A 10,502-nucleotide genomic window follows, 5' to 3' on the forward strand; every position below is an offset into this window, starting at 1 on the left:
ACCCCTTTGGGACAGCGTTCTACCCCTTTGGAACAGGATTGTCCCTCTCTGGGACAGGATTGTACCCTCTGGGCCAGGGCAGGACCTGGGTGGGGATGTGGGTGGTCCCAGCCGCAGCACTGCAGGTCCTGAAGTTAATTTTAGTCTCCTCATAAGACCTACAGAGATTTTTAAGATTTTTAAGATTTTTAAGGAAATTACTCCACTAGGTTGCAGTGAAGTCAGCAAAGAAGGTGCGGGGTGGTAGGAAAACGCCTTCAAATAAATATTTGTGAAGATGTAAGTGGTCTAAAAAGCGTGGTTTGGGTCCCCTGGAGCCCTCCCATATTCCCTGAAGCAGCCGCAGCAGAGGGGACTCATAAGGGTACAGGAGTTGTCAGGATTTAGGATTATATGCTTAAATAGGCTGTGGGCAGAGTTACATTCCTAATTTTTTTGTGTGACTGGAAAGCTGAATGGTAGATGCTCTTGTACTGCAGTAGTGGATATGGGATTTGGGCTACTTAGGGAATACATGGCTTGTTAGTGCTTGAGCTCTGCAGCTTGGGGATGCTGGCCAAGAATGCATCATCTTAAATAAAATTATTAACCCTCTGGGCCAAAAGCTATCATATTATTACATTAAAACTTTCAAAATAAAAAAAAAAAAAAAGGGAGTCACTATTAATCTTTAGAGGAATTGTTATGAACTTAAGGTTTTCCCTGAGACTCATAAAAGCCATTTCGAATAAACATTCTTCAAGTCCTCTTCTAGGACTGACATTTTATAATATACAGAAATGTGACAACCAGAAATAGAGCTGGTAGAAGACAAATATTGCAAGGGCACAAGCTAGATTAGAATACAGAAAGATGGGGGGGTTGAAAGAGAAGAAAAATGCATGCACTGAGCAGCAGCAAAGGGTTTTTTGCTAGCATGGTAAGGTGCCTTCCTACAGAATTAACCTCTTAATTCCCTGAGGTATGGTTGCTCACTTCTTTCATTTAGCAGGAAATGGGAGAAAATGTGCATGAGGAAAAGTGCCTGCCTTTATCAGAGTTTATCTACAAGGATCCCTGAGTGCAGCTCCTGGCCCTGCACAGCACAGCCCCAGCACTCACACCAAGAGCACTGCCCAAACTCTTCTCAGCTCTGGCAGCCTTGGTGCTGTGACCACTGCTGGTTCTTTCACTGACCTCAGTGGTAACACATCACTCAAAACCATTCCAGGAGCCCCAAACCCACCCTACTCTTTGTCACTTCCCACCACCCCAATCACAGAGACTCTCCACAAACACTCAGGTTCTGTTTCCCTTGGCTGCACTAAAGGTTAGGTTGTAGTGCCCCAGGTTCCAGTCCCATCCATGGGGTAGAGGGAACATTGGCCACATGGGCCTACAGACCTTTTTAAATAAGGAGCCACAGGCTTCTTTCCTCTAACTCCTCTAATCCTTCAGAAATCCTTCATCAGACTCTCCCCAGATATGCCCATACCAGTCCCTTGGATCCACATCTGCTATCACCATCCAGAAATGGATAATCTTACTGTTTGGGGAGTTTTTTGTTGTTGTTTTTGGGTTTTGGTTTTGTGGGAGATTTTCTTTGTTTGGTTGGTTTTTTGTGTGCTTTTATTTTTAATTTTGTTTTTGATTTTTTTTTTGTCTGGTTTTTGAGGGGCTTTTTGTTGTGTTTTTATTTGTTTGGGTAGTTTTTTGTTTGGTTGGTTTGGGGTTTTTTTTGTTTTGACAGCCTTATTTCAATCCTTCATTCCAATAAACATACTTGCGCTCCTTCCCTGTTGTTTCTCCTAAGCCATCTGTCTCCAGCTGTTTCTCTGTTTCCAGTCTCCTGGAGCAGTCACACTGTGCCTGTGCTGTACCAGTGGCGCTCCCAAGGTGGCACACACGCTCTTTGCCGTGTCCTCTTCTGCCGCGGGCCCTGCTGTGTCTCTGCCACCTCCTCCAGCTCCAACCCCTTCTCCTCCACCCACTCCATCCCTAAAGGGGAAGGGGCACAGCCCTGACTCCCCAGAACCCTCTCTATTGACACTCTGCTGACTATGCCAAATAAAATGTTGTGTAATCCTATGAAAACAAGGCAAGTAATATGTCCAAATGGAATTTATTTACAAGGCAGCTGGCAGAAGAGCTTTTATTTGCTCAGAGTGGCTCTTTCTGGCAGAGGGCCCCTCCTGTTAGCAGCAGGGCTGTGCCCACCTGAGGCTCCTGATGAGCCCTCAGGAGGACACACTGCACCCCAGGGCTGGAGGCTGGAGCTTTTGGGCACAAGGAAGTCAGGAGCTGATGTGGTCTGATGTTTTCTCCTAGATGAGAACCTGTGTTCTCAGCCTGCCTGTCCCCTGGGCCATCCCCATCAAACCTTCTTTGATGCATTCCCTCCCTCCTCTGCCGTGCCCTGCAGGGTTCCCTTGGCAAGGAGCAAGTGCTGAAAGGCTCCTGCCACCCTCCCCCCGTGTCACTTGAGCTCCTTGCGTGCCCCAGCAGCTTCCTGGTGCCTCTGAGTGCAGATCCAACTAAGATCCAGTCATATCTGGAGGTTAAATCCTGAAGGAGCTCTGTAGGTGCTGGACCACACTGAGCAGGCTCAAGTCAAGCTGCTCTTTTGGCACCCTCTTCAAATGTCACCTCAAACAAAAAGGAAAAGGGCAGGGAAAGGCTACCTTGTGATGGGATATCCATGCTTTGTGATGGGATATCCATGCTTTGTTGAGTCTGGACAATCTGGGGCAGATTTAGCTTCTTAGCTCTGGCCAGCCTCTGCTTGATGGTGAGAGACATCTTCTGGAAGGCAGAGAGTCAGCTGAAAGGTAAAAAACCACCAAGAGCTCAGAAATGCACTTGTTCATAGAGGCTTTTCTTGTTCACTTGCTACTGATGAATAATTTGTGATCACAGCCACTAGGACAGTTCTGGAAGCCCTGGAAGTTACCTGCTGAAATATTTAACATCAGTAAATTAATGATATAGAGCAGAATGCACATGCTGTAGCCATGTGGCTCTGCCCCATTAGCTTCTGTGTGATTTGATGTGACATGTTTGGGGATTTCTGCTCTTTGGGCATTTGTTTCCTCTTTAGTTTCACTGGATTGAGCTGGTGACCTTTGCAGAGAGTGGGGAGGAGTTATCAGAACTCCCCTAACCCCAGCCTTGCCCAGCACTCACAGCCCCCAGTGTGGAGATGTCACTGCTGGCTGAGTCCAGGGGGGCAGGAGAGCAGCTCTGTGCCAAGGCTGGAGTGCACAGCGATGGCTCCAAGCTTCAGGGCTCTCTCTTTAATTAGCATTTGTTTCTCTGCCTGCCCTCACAGACCCCTCCCCAGAAGAACACAGAGCTCTCCTGACAGAGCCCCAGCACCAGAACATCTCCAGTCACTGAGCTGCAGTCAGCAAAGGGACATTTGTGGGTGGGGAGGGGAATTGCCCTGACCCCACTGCTGGGCTGGATCTGTGCTCCCACAGGAGATGAGACACAGGAGCTGGTTTGGAACTTGTCCTAGCTGGGACCAGCCCTGTCTCTCAGAGTCCTGGCAGAGTTTGAGCTGCCCTGCACATGCCAGGTGCTCAAGGCAGGCTGGTGGGAGCAGCACAGGTGAGTGTCCAGCCTGGCAGAAGGAATTAGTGCCACACAAAGGGGATGGAGAGCAGCACACCCTCATGGCTTCAGCTGGACATTGGTTTAACTTGGCTCGGGGAGGGGATCTGCAGCCTCACAGAGCTGCTGGACAACACGTGGGGCAAAGAGGGGAGGGACACGACAGGAGTTTCCAGCCTTGACTCAGCTCGGGCCCAGGCACAGTGGGTACTCACAGGTTTCTCTGCCTGTCTGACGAATTTTCGATTACAGTGTTCCACAACTCTGCCCTGGGATCCAGAAGTCATTGTGGAGAATGTCTGGCCTGGATCGTTTGTGCCACTGGCCGTGTCTTGGCTCACCTGGAAGGAGCAACAATAGAACTCTGAAACTCCAGAATTCCATTCAGGCAGACCAAAGGATACACTGGTGTCTCCAGCCTGTGGCATCCTTCAGAAGTGAAGAACATGAGGCCATCCCACCCTGATTTATCATTAGACCATATTTTAGTTTCTGAGTTAAGATTCATAGAAGTAAATCCCCAGAACAAACAGAACCGCCTTTTGTTTCAGTGTGCAGTCCTATGAGCCAAAACACTTGTCAGAGCCTGGTGGCACTTAATATCTCCCACCTTTTCCATTACTTTTGTAACCCCATTTTCTGACGTTATTAACCAAATCTCCGTTAATATCCAAACTGTCCTTTATCACTTTAACAGTTTTCTTGGTGGGAACAGAAGGAGCAGGACCAGCCGGTGGTCAGGGGACGGTGGCATTGTCCCCTGCAGGACCAGCCACATGATGGCATTGTCCCCTGCAGGAGCGGCTCCTCCAGCCCGGGGAGCTCCGCAGAGCCCTGCCCGGGGCAGAGCGCGGGGTGCGCTCCTCGGGGCCCGCGGGAGCCTTTCCAGGGCAGAAAGGACAAAGGACGGGTGTCCCTTCCTCACAGCCTGTCACATTAGGGCAGGGGACAGAGCAGGAGCTGACCGAGGGCCAGGCGTGGCTGGGTTTGTTCTTGTCAGCCATCCGGTGGGTGCCCAGGGGAAGCAGAGCATCCTTTGCCGATGGTTTTTCCTCCCGGCGGATGGCGGGGGCCGGGGGTGGCTGCAGCGCAGCTCGGCAGCTCTCCCAGAGAGACCCTCTGCTCCTGTCACAGCTCAGAGGAGCCTCAGGGCTCCTGCTCCTTGTGCTTGGCGTGGCCCCTAAATTGCACCCCACTGGGCTGCAGTTCTCAGGAGTCACGGGCTGGGATGGACAGGGAGGATGGGACAGAGGGACGACTCCGGGCTCCAGGTCAATGAGAAGGAACACAGAAACTTCTGCTCTTTGTAGACAGTTCATTCTCTTTTGGCACACCGTTATGAACAGAACTGCCTTTGCTTATAGCCCTGGTTTGACATCAGCACTGTCCTAGGGAGGGAAATTGTTCCCCAATTAACACCTTGAATCCCAGACATACCTCATCTCTGCTTTCTTCAGTTCTTCCCTGCTGCCTCCTTGAGTTGACTTGCAATATTCCCACCTGGGGCAGGAACCCTCTTACCCTTACCCACAGCACCCTCTTTTTATCCCCAGCCAACAACAAAATGCTAATGTCCAGCACCTGTTGCTCTTTTAGGCAGGACAGCTGCATTGACCCCGAAAACACACCCACAGTCACGACAGCAGGTTAGGAGCCTGAGGATTTCATGCATCAGGCAGTGAGACAGGCATGATGCTGTCATGGTTCCAGAAAGAAAGCTTGGCTGAGGCAAAAGCACACAGCCCTGGAAACAGGCTGGCTGTTCATGTAAATGCACTGCTGAGGGAGCAGCCCCCCAGTGGGGTCACAGCTGAAACCCACGGGAGTGTGGAGGCTCTGGGCAGAGCCAGAGGGGGAGGGAGGATACACCCTGTTCTAACAACGTGGGGTGCAGAAAAGCTGGGCTGGGAGGGGAAGGGGTCCGGTGACTCCCTGGTCTCTCAGCCAGCAAGGGTTGAAAAGGGTTAAAATCCTGGGCAGGAAAATGTTTGCCTGGGCTTGTTTTTCACCCAGCCCAAGTGTCCAGTGTCCGTTTATTGTGCTGGACCACGGAAAGGCTTCCTGGCTTTCCTGGCTGCTGGGAGCTGGGCAGGCTCCAGGGCTGCTGCCCCCGTGTCACCCTGAAACGAGTGGGGTGACAGCTCTGCTCTGAAAGGCTGTGACATCCCCTTCTGCTGGGAGGGAAGGGCTCAGCTCAGCCCAGGGGCTGCCAGTGCCCCGGCACAGTCACCTCTGTCAGGTCACAGCCCTGCACGTGGCAGCCCCCGTTGTTTTTGGGGCTGGCCCACAGGTCCCAGCAGCCCCCATGGAGACACTGCTGGGGAGCAGCCCCGTGGCTTCACTGCAGAGAGGTTTGGGGCTCTCTCCTTCACCCATCATCATGGCTTAATGTCAAACAGCTCCCACAGCCTTTCTTGGAAGGCTCTCAGACATCTCCTGGCCAGAGGAGGCGGGGAGAGGTGAGCCTTTCTGGGAACAGAGCTGATTCTGGTAAGCTCCTTTCTTCGAGACTGCCGGCGTGTGGAGACACGCTGGATGGAGAAGTGGGAAGAGGGGATGTGGAGAGGTGCTGGCGTGGGGCCCAGGGGCTGGCTCTGTGGCAGATGGGGACTCACAGCACCCCAGGCAAAGGGCTGGGGCAGGACCTGGCTGTTCCTGCCAGGGAAACCCTTCCAGGACATGAGGATGCCTTGCACAGTCACTGGCTGCTCCTGCTGACATGGGAAGGAGGAAGAGAGGGAGTAAGCTGCAAACAGGGGGGCTGCTGCAAATAGGCACATGCCTCATCCTCTCCCACAGCCCAGGCAGCAGGCACTAGCCTGGCCTCAGGCTCTGGCAGAGGTGAAATAGCAGAGCCATGGCACTTTGCTGCTCCCCACCTTCTGTCACAGAGGCTCCAGAAGAATCTTTTTCCAGCAAGCAAAGGAGGGGAGAGCCCCCTTCATCACCCTGGCACAGCCACCCCTGTGCCAAGGGAGAGCCTGGCAGCAGCTCCAGCAGCAGCCATGGTCTCCTGTGGCACATGGAGATTTCTGTCTTGCCCTCCTGACCACTGTTGCTGCCACTCTCACCTGCAGGGCTGTGGCAGGAGACTGCCCTTCCATGGATCATGGAATCACAGGACAGTTTGGGTTGGAAGAGATCTTTAAATGCCATCTGATCCAACAGCCCCTGCCATGGGCAGAGACACCTTCCACTATCCCAGATTGCTCAGAGCCTCATCCAACCTGGCCTTGAACAATTCCAGGGATGGGCCAGCCACAGCTTCTCTGGATAATCTGTGCCAGGGCCTTGCCACACATGTAGGGAAGAATTTATTCCACATATCCAATCTAACCCTGGTTTCTGTCAGTTTGAAGCCATCTTGTCCTGTCATTCCATGCCTTGTCCAAATTTCCTCTCCAGCTCTCTTGTAGTCCCATTAGTACTGGAAAGGCTCTAAAGTGTTCCTGGAACCTTCTCCAGGCTCAACAACCCCAGCTGTCTCAGCCTGTCTCCACAGCAGAAGTGCTCCAGCCCTCAGAGCATCTTGGTGGTGTCTGGACATGCTCCAGCAGCTCCACATTCCTCCTGGGGCCCCAGAGCTGGGGGGACAGATCCTCTGTCTGTCCTCCATCGTGCCAGCTTTGTGGAACGGTTCCCTTCAGGCCCTGCAGCTCCACAGAAGGACTGGGACATCAGGATGTCTCCCCAGCTCTGCAGGGACTTGGGCAGGAGCCAAGGGCTTGATGAGTTCAGGGGAGCCTGCTCTGGTACAGTCCCTTCATGCTCCTTCTCCTCAGCTGAAATCTGCCCAGGTTTCACCTCTGCCATGCAGGCACCTTTCCCAGGAGCTCCCCATCCCCTTTTTAGGAAGGAGCTTTCTCCCATGGCTGCCTTGCTCTGTGGGAGGCAAGTGACCCTTCCCTGTTTAGAGAAAGCATCACCATGGTGTGCACTGAAGAGCTCCGTGTTTGTTTCTGTAAACACAGTCTTTTCAAACTACTTGAATCTTGTTTGTTGCAGCAGACACGGCAGCCCTTGGCAGCTTCCATGGGACAGGCACAGGATGAGTTTTCCTCAGTCCAGGCTGCTCCAGCTGCCAAGGAGAGGCGGCAATTCCCACTGCAGGTGTGCACCTTGCCCTGCAGTGTCCCACTGGGATCAGCCAGCAGTTTGCAGCTCGGGTGCGATGCTGCCAGGGAAGAGCTGCATCCCACAGCCTGGCTGCCTTGGGATGCTGACTGGTAGCTGTGGAAAACACAGAGTATCAGCACTTTGCACTGTGTGCTGGGCTTCAAACTGGTTCTCATTTATGGAGAAGGAAGACCATTGTGTTCAGAGAAGTGAAAGCCAGTGTGATGTTCTCTACTACTTTTGAAAACACTTTCTACGTAAAACAGTTCCCTTAAAACACAACCCCCAGAGTGGTCAGTACTTCCAAAATTGGAGTTTTCCGTCCCCTGTGGAGACACTGGCTGCAGACAGATCCAGACATCTGCTTTTCATTTCCTGCTTCGTTCTTAAATGTGAGAAAATATGAAATCATGTGGTGCCTTTCTTGATCCCCTGCCATTTATTTCTCTCCCTTATTACAGTAATGGCTCAAGAGCCTTACATGAACCGCAGAGGCTTCTCCAAAGGGCATCTCCAAAGCAAGAGGCCCCATTTGGCTCTAAGGAATCTTCTCCTGAGTTTGGCAAGGGTGTCCTTTGTCAGGAGAGAGGGGCTGGTGAGTTGGTTTGTGTCAGAGCAGTGGCTGAGCTGCCAACACCACTGAGGAGAGGTGGGTTAGTGTGAGCATGAGCTGCCACGAGCAGCTGGGAGCTTTGTCAGGGGAGAGAGAATCCCATCCTATGTCCAGAGCTGGAGTCAAGTGTCAGTGTGTCTCCCTTGCAGCACCGACCCTGGCTGGGCTGTCCCAAAACCTAAATGTTCCTGCTGCCTCCATCCAGCAAGGCCCTGGGATGGAGGACAATGCTGTGGGCAGACAAGGATGCTGTCAGTACCTGCTCCCAGGCCCTGCTCTATTGTCACCAACTCCTGAGCCTGGGGACCTCCTGTACATGCTTCCCGTGAAGTGGAAATTCCCATGAAGTGGAAAATCAACATTCTCTTCTGATCCACTCTGGCATCTTTCTTTCACAGGCTCCTAGCTCTCACTTACTTTCCCTTTTAATTCTCAGTCTTGACCTTATTTCAAGGAATCCAAACCTACTGTAACAAACAATTCTTTCACAAGGAATCAAACAGCAAACACTTCCAGGAGGGAAACTCCCTGTAGGAGGTGGGGTAGGTGTTCTGGGGCTATTTCCTGTTTGTTTAGGACACCGCCCACATTCTTTTTATATGTTGTTTTGCATATAAAGCAAATTACAGATTCAAGGTGCTTTTGCCTTCACGAGCAATTCCTCAGGCATTAGTCACAGATTCCCTCCACCTGTGGGGACCTTGACCCTGTGCACAGCTCAAGTTGATTGTGAGCAGCTCTGGTAGGTGGGGAATGCTGGAGCTGCTTTCAGCTCTCTCCTGGGTAAGATAGGATCTGGCACTTTGACCTGAGCTATATGTGGTTTGGAACAATAAAGGAGTTCCTGGCTAAGGGCTGTGTGCCTGGTGCCTGTCACCAATGTCCCCAGCAGACCTTGTTCTCCTTTTGTTCTGCACCAAACCCAGTGTTTAGGTAGCAGAGCATCTGTCCTGCTACAAAAAAGACTTTAGAGTAGAGCAGGGGCTGGAGGCAGAGAGCCCAGCCTCCAGCATGGACACTGAACTATCTGGTGTGACATCCTTTGGTGGGTGCTGAGGGCACACCTGGGGCGGTGCTGGAAGGCCCAGAGCTTGCAGGAACCCCTGGTGGTGCCAGTGTCCACTGTGTGTCCCTCTGCCCACACTCCATGGCAGGAACACGGGTGAATGTTTGTGGATGCTTTCCCTTGTCCATGTTTCTTAGTGCAGTTACATACAGGGGGAAAAAATCAACCCTCTTCCTGTTATCTACTGCTTTTCTTTGGGGTGCAAAGGGTTGCCTCAAGAAATCTCCCAAAAAAGAAATGGGAGCAGGCTGGGATAAGCTGGCCCTGGTTCCCAGTTACTCTGTTTTTCTGCTCTTTGTTTCCTCAAAGGCTTGGAAGTCCCTGGCTGGCAGGGTTGCACACTCCATCACTTGGATGCTGTGATTCTTCTGGGATTGCTCATGTAGGAGCTCACCTGCCTGCCTGCACTCATCACAATTTCATCTACAGGTCCAGATCTGCACTGAAAAACAAGCTGCTAATCCTGGAAACTAAAATTTTCCTTCAGTGAAACAAATCAAATTGAGAAAGCAAGTGCCCAGGCAATTCCTACTGTAACTAAACCTAAAATCTGTTGAATCTGAAGAGAAATCCTGAGATCCTTCATTGTCATGTGGGAATCCATAAAATCAGAGTGTTTTGGGAAAGCTGCCTCAGAGACAGCAGAACTGTGATTAGAGTTAAGGGGCCTGCCTTTTGCAGCTTTCCCAAAGCCTTCTGATTTTAAGGATTTCCACATGTCTGTGGTTTACCACTAGTTGTATCAGAAATGTCTCCTGGAATACATCAGATCCTCTGACTTTAGGTTCCTCAATGCTGCAAGGGTCTGGTGTGGAGGAGCAGTTGTGGGAAGGGATGGGATGGGATGGGATGGGATGGGATGGGATGGGATGGGATGGGATGGGATGGGATGGGATGGGATGGGATGGGATGGGATGGGATAGGATGGGATGGGGTGGGATAGGAAGTGGGTTGGCAGTGGTGGTGCCAGTTTTCTGCCAGTTGCAGCCCAGGTTTGTCACTGCTCACTGGAGCTGCCTGCTCCCACTGGAGGCAGTTGCTGTGCCTCTGTGTCCTGCTTTTGGTGGGAAATACAGGGCTTGGTGGTGGCTCAGGCCCTCACTGCTACCAGCCCTT

The sequence above is a fragment of the Melospiza georgiana genome, chromosome 14 (genome assembly GCF_028018845.1).
Source record: "Melospiza georgiana isolate bMelGeo1 chromosome 14, bMelGeo1.pri, whole genome shotgun sequence".
NCBI classification, from domain to species: Eukaryota; Metazoa; Chordata; class Aves; order Passeriformes; family Passerellidae; genus Melospiza; species Melospiza georgiana.